The following is a 9279-nucleotide window of genomic DNA, read 5'->3' as shown; positions in this document are numbered from 1 at the left end:
CTGGACTGTTGCACTGGTTTGACTCAAGACTATTTTGATTCTAAAATAACTGAACTGCGGCACTGGTTTGATTCACACTGGTGTGACTCAAGACTGGTTTGATTCTGAAATGACTGGACTGTGGCACTGGTTTGACTCAAAACTGGTTTGATTCTGAAATGACTGGACTGTGGCACTGGTTTGACTCAGACTGGTTTGACTCTGAAATTAATGAATTCTTGCACTGGTTAGACTCAAGACTGGTTTGACTCTGAAATGACTGGACTGGACTGTGGCACTGGTTTGACTCAGACTGGTTTGACCTTGAAATTAATGAACTCTTGCACTGGTTAGACTCAAGACTGGTTTGATTCTGAAATGACTGGACTGTGGCACTGGTTTGACTCAGACTAGTTGACCTCTGAAATGACTGGACTATTGCACTGGTTTGACTCAAGACAGGTTTGACTCTGAAATGACTGGACTGTGGCACTGGTTTGACTCAAGACTGGTTTGACTCTGAAATGACTGGACTGTGGCACTGGTTTGACTCAGACTAGTTGACCTCTGAAATGACTGGACTGTTGCACTGGTTTGACTCAAGACAGGTTTGAGTCTGAAATGACTAGACTGTGGCACTAGTTTAACTCGGACTGGTTTGTTTCTGAAATGACTGGACTGTGACACTGTTTTCATTCAGAAATGACTGGACTACGGCACTGGTTTGACTCAGACTGGTTTGACTCTGAAATGACTGGACTGTTGCACTGGTTTGACTAAAGACTATTTTGATTCTAAAATGACTGGGCTGCGGCACTGGTTTGATTCAGACTGGTGTGACTCAAGACTGGTTTGATTCTGAAATGACTGGACAGTGGCACTGGTTTGATTGAAGACTGGTTTGATTCTGAAATGACTGGACTGTGGCACTGGTTTGACTCAAGACTGGTTTGATTCTGAAATGACTGACTGTGGCACTGGTTTGACTCAAGACTGGTTTGATTCTGAAATGACTGACTGTGGCACTGGTTTGACTCAGACTGGTTTGATTCTGAAATGACGACTCAGATAGTAGTTTGATTCAATTTATTGGACTGTGGCACTGGTTTGACTCAGACTGGTTTGACTCTGAAATTAATGAACTCTTGCACTGGTTAGACTCAAGACTGGTTTGACTCTGAAATGACTGGACTGGACTGTGGCACTGGTTTGATTCAGACTGGTTTGACTCTGAAATGACTGAATGTGGCACTGGTTTGATTTAGACTGGTTTGACTATGAAATGACTGGACTGTGGCACTGATTTGACTCTGAAATGACTGTGGCACTGGTTTGACTCAAGATTGGTTTGACTCTGAAATGACTGGATTGTGGCACTGGCTGTACTCAGACTGGTTTGACTCTGAAATGACTGACTGTGGCACTGGTTTGACTCAGACTGGTTTGATTCTGAAATGACGACTCAGACAGTAGTTTGATTCAAATAATTGGACTGTGGCACTGGTTTGACTCAGACTGGTTTGACTCAAATTAATGAACTCTTGCACTGGTTAGACTCAAGACTGGTTTGACTCTGAAATGACTGGACTGGAGTGGACTGTGGCACTGGTTTGATTCAGACTGGTTTGACTCTGAAATGACTGAATGTGGCACTGGTTTAATTTAGACTGATTTGACTATGAAGTGACTGGACTGTGGCACTGGTTTGACTCAGACTGATTTGACTCTGAAATGACTGTGGCACTGGTTTGACTCAAGATTGGTTTGACTCTGAAATGACTGGATTGTGGCACTGGCTGTACTCAGACTGGTTTGACTCTGAAATGGCTGACTGTGGCACTGGTTTGACTCAGACTGGTCTGATTCTGAAATGACGACTCTGGCGCCGATTTGACTCTGAAATGATTGAACTGTGGCACTGGTTTGACTCAGACTGGTTTGACTGAAATGATTGGACTGTGGCACTGGTTTGACTCAGACTGGTTCGATTCTGAAATGACTGGACTGTGGCACTGGTTTTACTCAAACTGGTTTGATTCTGAAATGACTGGACTGTGGCACTGGTTTGACTCAGAATGGTTTGATTCTGAAATGACTGGACTGTGGCACTGGTTTGACTCAGACTGGTTTGATTCTGAAATGACTAGACTGTGGCACTGGTTTGATTCAGACTGGTTTGACTCAAACCGGTCTTGAGTTAAACTGGTTTGACTCTGAACTGATGTAACTGTGGCACTGGTTTGACTCAGATTGGTTTGACTCTGAAATGACTGGACTCTGGCACTGGTTTGACTCTGAAATGATTGGACTGTGGCACTGGTTTGACCCAGACTGGTTTGACTCTGAAATGACTGAACTGTGGCACTGGTTTGCATCAGACTGGTTTGATTCTGAAATGACTGGACTGTGGCACTGGTTTGATTCAGGCTGGTTTGACTCTGGCATGTGGGGAGGACGGACAGAAAGAAGTACAGAACAAAAGTTAGAGCAGGCACAAAGAGAGGTAAGAGGGGGTTTGGTCAGTGGGTCACTCAGTGGGTCTGGTCTGATGGATGGTCTTCTGCAGAAAAAAATGTGTGTATACTTTGGTGTGAAAGTGTTTACCCCCTTCCTGATTTTTTTTTTGCATGTTTTTGACACTTATATATTTCAGATTATCAAGATTATTAAGGGAGAAAAAAACAACCTACATGGCCCTGTGTGTCAACACAGGGCCATGTAGGTTGGTTTTTTTTTAGCAGCAATAACTGCGTTTGCCACAACATGCAATGCGTCTCTTACAGCGCTGTGGAGGAATTTTGGCCCAGTCATCGGATACATACATACATATATTGTTAAAAAAACATAAGGAAACACTAAAAATAGCAGTTGATCCAATATATTACTTAACATTGCTTTCAAGTTTTCAAAAACCCTAATTTTTAAAGTGTGGCTGCATTTTTTTTGTTGTGGCGCATCGACACGATCAATTACATGTACTTCTCACCCAATATTACCGTAACATTACCAACACCTAGTGACCAGTGTAAAATACTACATATCATCATAAACTCTTTCAATGAGTCTTGTAAATGCCTTGTATTTGTATTTCATTTCATTTAGTAGTTTTTATACTTAAATGCTTCATGTAGGCAATAATATGTAACATTTGGTTCAATATGCATATTTTTGACTGATATGCTGTATTCAACTACAAAACAGCATGATTTATTCACATTTTTTTGAAAAGCAAGAGTGAAGCCACAAAATGTTAAGTGCAAAGTGGTGAGGGAATACTATTACTATTCACGTGTGTTTGAGTGTTTGCGTCACAGAATACACTTTGCCACTTTGTGCTTTAAATTGACACTATCATTGTTTTTCAAAAGTATATTCACAAATCATGCTGTTTTGTAGTTGAATATGGCCTATAATGACTAGAAAAATGCTTATTTAAGCCAATGTTATGTAATTTTTGTTTAAATGAAGCATATAAGCATGAAAATGGCTAAATTCAGTAAAACTACAAATATAAGGAATGTGTTAGGTAGTATTGTACATTGGTCACTCGGTGTCAGTAATGTTGCTGATTACAGCAACATTAGTTGGGTGAGCCACATAAGCACCATAATTGATGGGCAGAACAACAGGCTATTTATTGCAGCTTTGAATGATCTCACAACAGGCATAATAAATCCCAATCTAAAATTCCACTCTGAACCCCTGACTTCACTTCCTGTCCAATACTGGAACACATTTACAGCAACACACACACAAGCACGAGTCTTATTTATGTCCTATTTTCTCTTATTATGCCTATACTATATTGGGTAATAGGAGTGTAAAGGTGACTATAGGGGTGTTATTTCATGTCTAGATGGCTCTCATATTAAAAAGCCACATGTTTTCTGTGCTCTAATAACTACCAAAAGATTCCATTTGTAAATAAGGAATCCTACTTGCCAGAAATACACTTTATCACGGTTGGGTCTGGAAGCAATTACGCGGCATTAAGGAGGGATTACTACAAGTATGTGTGTGAAACTGCTTCCCATCACTCAGAAAACATGCATCAAGGGATGTTCATATTAAAAAAAACGTCTCCACTAAATAGAACAAATGGAGAATGTCATGTATGTTCTGTAATAAGGACTCTTCAAAGCTATTTGTGTTATCATATTTAGCCAAACAAGTGTAGTTTTTTAGCTAAATAATAAATAAGTTACTTATTTATATTTCTTTTTTTTGCCTTTACAGATACCCCACCACTATGGATTTGAAATCAATCACTTGGAAAAAATGTTTGAAATGTATGAAATTATACAAAATCATGCATTGCATCCATTTTAAAATCACTTTTATTTTAAATTTTACCTCTTTTCGTACTTTTTGTAGGCTTATTTGTGATTGAGCCATTTCCATTACAGTATACTTCACAAACAATAATAGTTATTACTTACGAGTTGGCTCTTAGGTCTTCTATGCTTGGAGTCACTTGAGCGGCGTCTTCTCCTAAAACTGCAGCCTACGATGATATAGCAACATGGCATATGATACGAAACATGTCATAAAGATATTAAAAGAAACATGTCGCATTGTATCAGGTCACATCATATAAGCTTCTTTATATATTGGTATTGGGGTCATGTGGTCAAAGAGATAATGTTATTGTTATGGCATCTTTTGCTTGTCTTGAACCGTTTATGATGGAGCATAGTAATAGCTTTTTATCAAAGGCCTGCTTGACCAATTTCTACGTTTGGCTCTGACTTGACTTTACATCTGTCAAGAATAGGAGTGTCACGAGACGATGCACAAGATTTGGTCCGTGAGACAAGATCAGAACCCCGTCTGAGAGATAAGGACAAGACATGCATGCACATGGCAATATATAGGGGGCCGGCAAAATTATCCAGTTTATTTTCATTTATTGTATCGCAAGGCATTTTTTGTCTGAACAAGCAATCTTGTCACACTAATTTCGTGACACCCGTAGTTAAGAATATACTTGCTGGCCATCTGCTTGAGCCTAGTGTGACTGCAACCGCACATGATGTCACGGCAGCCCAGTAATAAGAGATTACAACCATAAAAGCCCCGCCCACTGATTTGTCTCTAAACGATGCCATTGTCCATTGAAAAGTCTGTGCAGACCCTGAGTTAAAAACTAGGGGTAGAGGAGGTGCAAATTAGCTTTTTTGGGGCTAAAAATGCTGCATACATACGCTGCTCTCACATGTGAAAATGGTTTAAATAGGGATATTGTACACTAATACCCCCTTCATGGTGCGTCATTTCTTCCTTACCTGACCGTGATAAGTCAATTTCCGCAAGGTAGGATTCCTTATTTACAAATGGAATATATTGGTAGTTATTAGAGCATAGAAAACCTATTTACCACCTTCTAAATAAACATTACTTGTATTTAGAGCCCTTTAGACATGAAATAACACTCCTATAGTCACCTTTCCACTTCACCTTTACACCCAATATAGTAGACATACTGTATATAGCAGATGCATTTAGATTGTATGCTTATTTTATGCTTATGAAACTAAAATTGTAAAACTTTAATAAAAAGGTGTTTTGTGTCAACATTTGAGAGTCAACCGCTGATTACATCATAGACAGAGCTAACTTCCGGTTCCGGTTTTGTTAGCAAGCTAAGGACGCCACCAAACATGTTTTGTGATTAAAAATACATTAAGAACACAGTTGGACTCACACAGTGTAATAATATGACAAGATGATATTGTACGCTAACCAGAAAACGTACGTAAACAGAGGCAAAATTTTGGCAAACACGCTAAGTGGGGTGGAACACTAACCGAGGTTCCACTGTGTTATGATTATGTTATTATCATGCCTGTCATGAGATCATTCAAACCTGCAATAAAACCCATCAAGTCTGGTGCTTGTGTGTCTCACACAAATTACATTAACATTACTGACACCTAGTGGCCAGTGTAGAATACTACATATCACCACAACTCTTTCAATGTGTCTTCTGAATGCCTTATATTTGTATTTTGCTTCATTTTATATGTGAAAATGCTTCATTTAGGCCCAAATGTGTAACATGCACATTTTTTGACTAATAATATGCATTATTCAACCATGAAACAGCATGATTTATTCATATATTTTTCAAAAACCATGATAGAGCGAAGCAGTAAAACAACAAGCACTAAGTGATGAGGGTGAGGGATTACTGCACTTTAGATACGACAGTGGGGGCATTAGCATTCATAAATTCTACTCATGAAAGCCACATATGGAGCCAGAACGCTGCCAGTAAGTTTTGCTATTTAAAAAATAGAGGTTGTATTAACACTAAAACAAGTACTGGCAATGTAAAATATTGAATCGAAACAAAATACACATTTAAAATAATTTGTTATTTTTGTTGTTATGATATGTTTTTCATGCCAAGCTTCTGATTTGTTTACACGGTCATTGCTTTGTTTTTATTAATTGTCACAGGTTTTCATGAAAAAAAATGTTCTTCACATTAGTTTACTTTTTCCCTTTGAACTTTCTGGTGGGGTTTTGACTTGGAGGGCCTGGACAAATATCTCAATGCCAATGGGAAAAAGTTTGTTCTAAAAGGAAGCCTGTAACACTTAAAAAAAACATGACAGTGTCAACAATCTAAAGATTGGCATTAACAAACAAAACAAGTGTTTTTAAATGTGTGTATTTTATTTGTCATTTCAACATTTTTAAATGACTGGGAAGGATGTATATGGCAGGAGCTCTATAGAAGATAATGGAAATTTCAACTATATCGGTGCTTTTCTGACTACACTTCACAAACACAAGATCAGCACTGCTTGCTGAATCCCCCAACTTTAACTCGGATAGGTGAGAGGTACAGATTCCTTTAAAAAAAAACTAGTTCCAAGTGCTGATACTTGCTAGCAAGTCCAGCTAACTGGCTACCTGCTGAAGTTGAAAGCGGTTGCCTAGAAACAATGGCAACCATAAAGAAAAATGCTAAAGAAATAAGATCAGTCAGGCTGTCGGAGGAGGTGAACGTGACTCAGATTAAAAATAAAAATGACTCCAGGATTTGAAGATTTTCTCAAGAAGAAGACATGAGAATGCAGTCTCGGATAAAAAAAACAACTCCATGATTAGAAGATTTCTCAAGAAGAAGACATGAAAACGCAGTCTCGGATAAAAAAAACAACTCCATGATTAGAAGATTTCTCAAGAAGAAAACATGAGAACGCAGACTCAGATAAAAAAAACAACTCCAGGATTAGAAGATTTCTCAAGAAGAAGACACAAAAGTATTATAAATAGTGCAAGGAATTGAGAATCTGCAATTAAAGTCAGTGCAAAATTCTGCAAATATAAATATGGATGTATCGCTTCTGAAAGTAGATATTACATTTTATTGCAATAGTCTCTATGCCAGGGGTCACCAACGTTTTTCCTTGCGAGAGCTACTTTTACAAAATGAAAATGGCCAAGAGCTACTCATTTTTGTAACATTTATTTTCAGAGCTTATTTTAAACCCAAACAAAGCGAATATGCTTGTTTTACCAGAACATGAACAAAATGCTGGTGTCCACAACTCACATGTTGTATTTCAGAATGCATTTCTTTCTACTGTTCTTTCATTATTAACTGAAAACCTGAATGTAAAGTGGGCTTGCGGGCACCTCATGTGGTCGTGGGGGGCTACCTGGTGCCCGCGGGCACCACGTTGGTGACCCCTGCTCTATGCAATGATTATGGATGTCCATAATGGTGTGACAAACATGGAAGAAAATAGAGCACTGAGCAAGGATACCAAGTCACTAAGAAGAAATCAAGGTGTTGCAAGATGAAAATGCCGACTTGAGTGTTGCTCTTAAGGAGGTTAAAAACCCTATTGAAGATTAAAACCCTGTAGAAGATATGCAGGGTGATATTAAGGTATTATTGAATGCCAATGCTGCCTTGCGCACTGCTCTTAAGGAAGCTAAAAACCAGCATTATGCAAGGATGTTAGGGGATGGTAGGATGATATCAGGGCATTATTGGAAGACAATTTTGCCTTGCGTGCTGCTCTTAAGGAGGCTATAAACCCTATGGAAGCTGCCTTGCGCGCTGCTCTTGAGGTTAAAGACCCTATGGAAGAAAATAGAGCGTTGTGCAAATACAGGATGATATCAAGGCACTATTGAATGATAACGCTGCCTTTTGCACCACCCTTGAGGAATATTGTTAAGAATATTAGCATGTGACGGGCTAGCATGAGGTCAAACAATTTGAAACGCCATCCAGAAACACAAACAAGTCTGTCAAGTTGTTTAAAAAGAAACTTGTCAGACGAAGCAACAGCCACTAAATGAAAAACGTTTCCTCTGTCAAATAATTTTGGCATACGAGCTTCATGACAAAATAAAATATAATCCATTTGAAAAAATGACTTTTTTACAAGCTTATCATTTAAGCATTTCCATCCTACAGTATATTTTAATAAGAGTTAGGACTTACTAGATGAGAGCCAACAAGCACCTGACGTCCACTTGTAATGGAGCATGGCTATTAGCAAAAATATCATATAAATGTGGCATCAAAGTCATTAAAGACATCAAAGATATGTTTCACTGACATCTTTATAGCTACGCCTCGTATACGAGGGACCAAAGCTAACGTTTCAAGTTTCAGCAACTGTAATACGTGTTACGCTATGGCTGGAAAGAGCCTAAGGTGCAGTACACAGCAGTGTATGCTTATATGAGTCATTTTAATGCCAACCAAAGGTAAAAAAAAAAGCATTTTGATTTTGATTTTGCTTTTGCCGTCCTGCCACTGGCACTGATGCTGATGCTGATGCTGAGGAGGACGGGCATCTGACCCACATAAAGAAATACATCAGTAAGTAAAGGCAAATATCTACCCAGAATTACAAGACATTGACGTGACACTTATCGCATAGAATGTTATTTTTATTTGCTCCCACATTCATCTGTCACCAAGCACAAGCACCAACCACAATCTAAGCATACAGAAAACAAACAAAAACAACAGCAAAAATGGAAAAATCAGCAGTAATTTTACAAGAATAAAGTCAAAATATTAAAATTAAAGTTGTAATTTAAAAAGAAATAATTAATTTTAATTAATTTAATTAATAAGTAATTTTACAAAAATAATATGAGGAAACATTTCATTTCAGTAGCATAGAGTTAAAATATTAAAGTTTTTTTTTTTTTAGTCATATTACGCGAAACAAACAAAACAAAATAAAGTGGTCAATTTGGAAAATTAGGTTTGGGGAAAAGTTATAATATTATGAGAATAAAGACAAAATATTGCAAAAA

The 9279-nt window shown here is 38.0% G+C and overlaps 1 long non-coding RNA gene across 1 annotated transcript; it reads right to left on the bottom strand.

The window, feature by feature from the left end:
- Positions 1 to 1266: 1266 nt before the first annotated feature.
- LOC129185332 (uncharacterized) lies at positions 1267 to 8482 on the bottom strand. Its single transcript, XR_008572057.1, has 3 exons — positions 8450 to 8482; positions 4419 to 4483; positions 1267 to 2539 (listed from the first exon to the last, which is right to left on the bottom strand). It is a non-coding gene; the product is annotated as an uncharacterized LOC129185332 (long non-coding RNA).
- Positions 8483 to 9279: the final 797 nt, after the last annotated feature.

Source organism: Dunckerocampus dactyliophorus, chromosome 7 (assembly GCF_027744805.1).
Source record: "Dunckerocampus dactyliophorus isolate RoL2022-P2 chromosome 7, RoL_Ddac_1.1, whole genome shotgun sequence".
Lineage (NCBI taxonomy): Eukaryota > Metazoa > Chordata > Actinopteri > Syngnathiformes > Syngnathidae > Dunckerocampus > Dunckerocampus dactyliophorus.
Note: the sequence above shows the minus strand (reverse complement) of the source record. Positions and strands in the feature narration are given on the sequence as shown.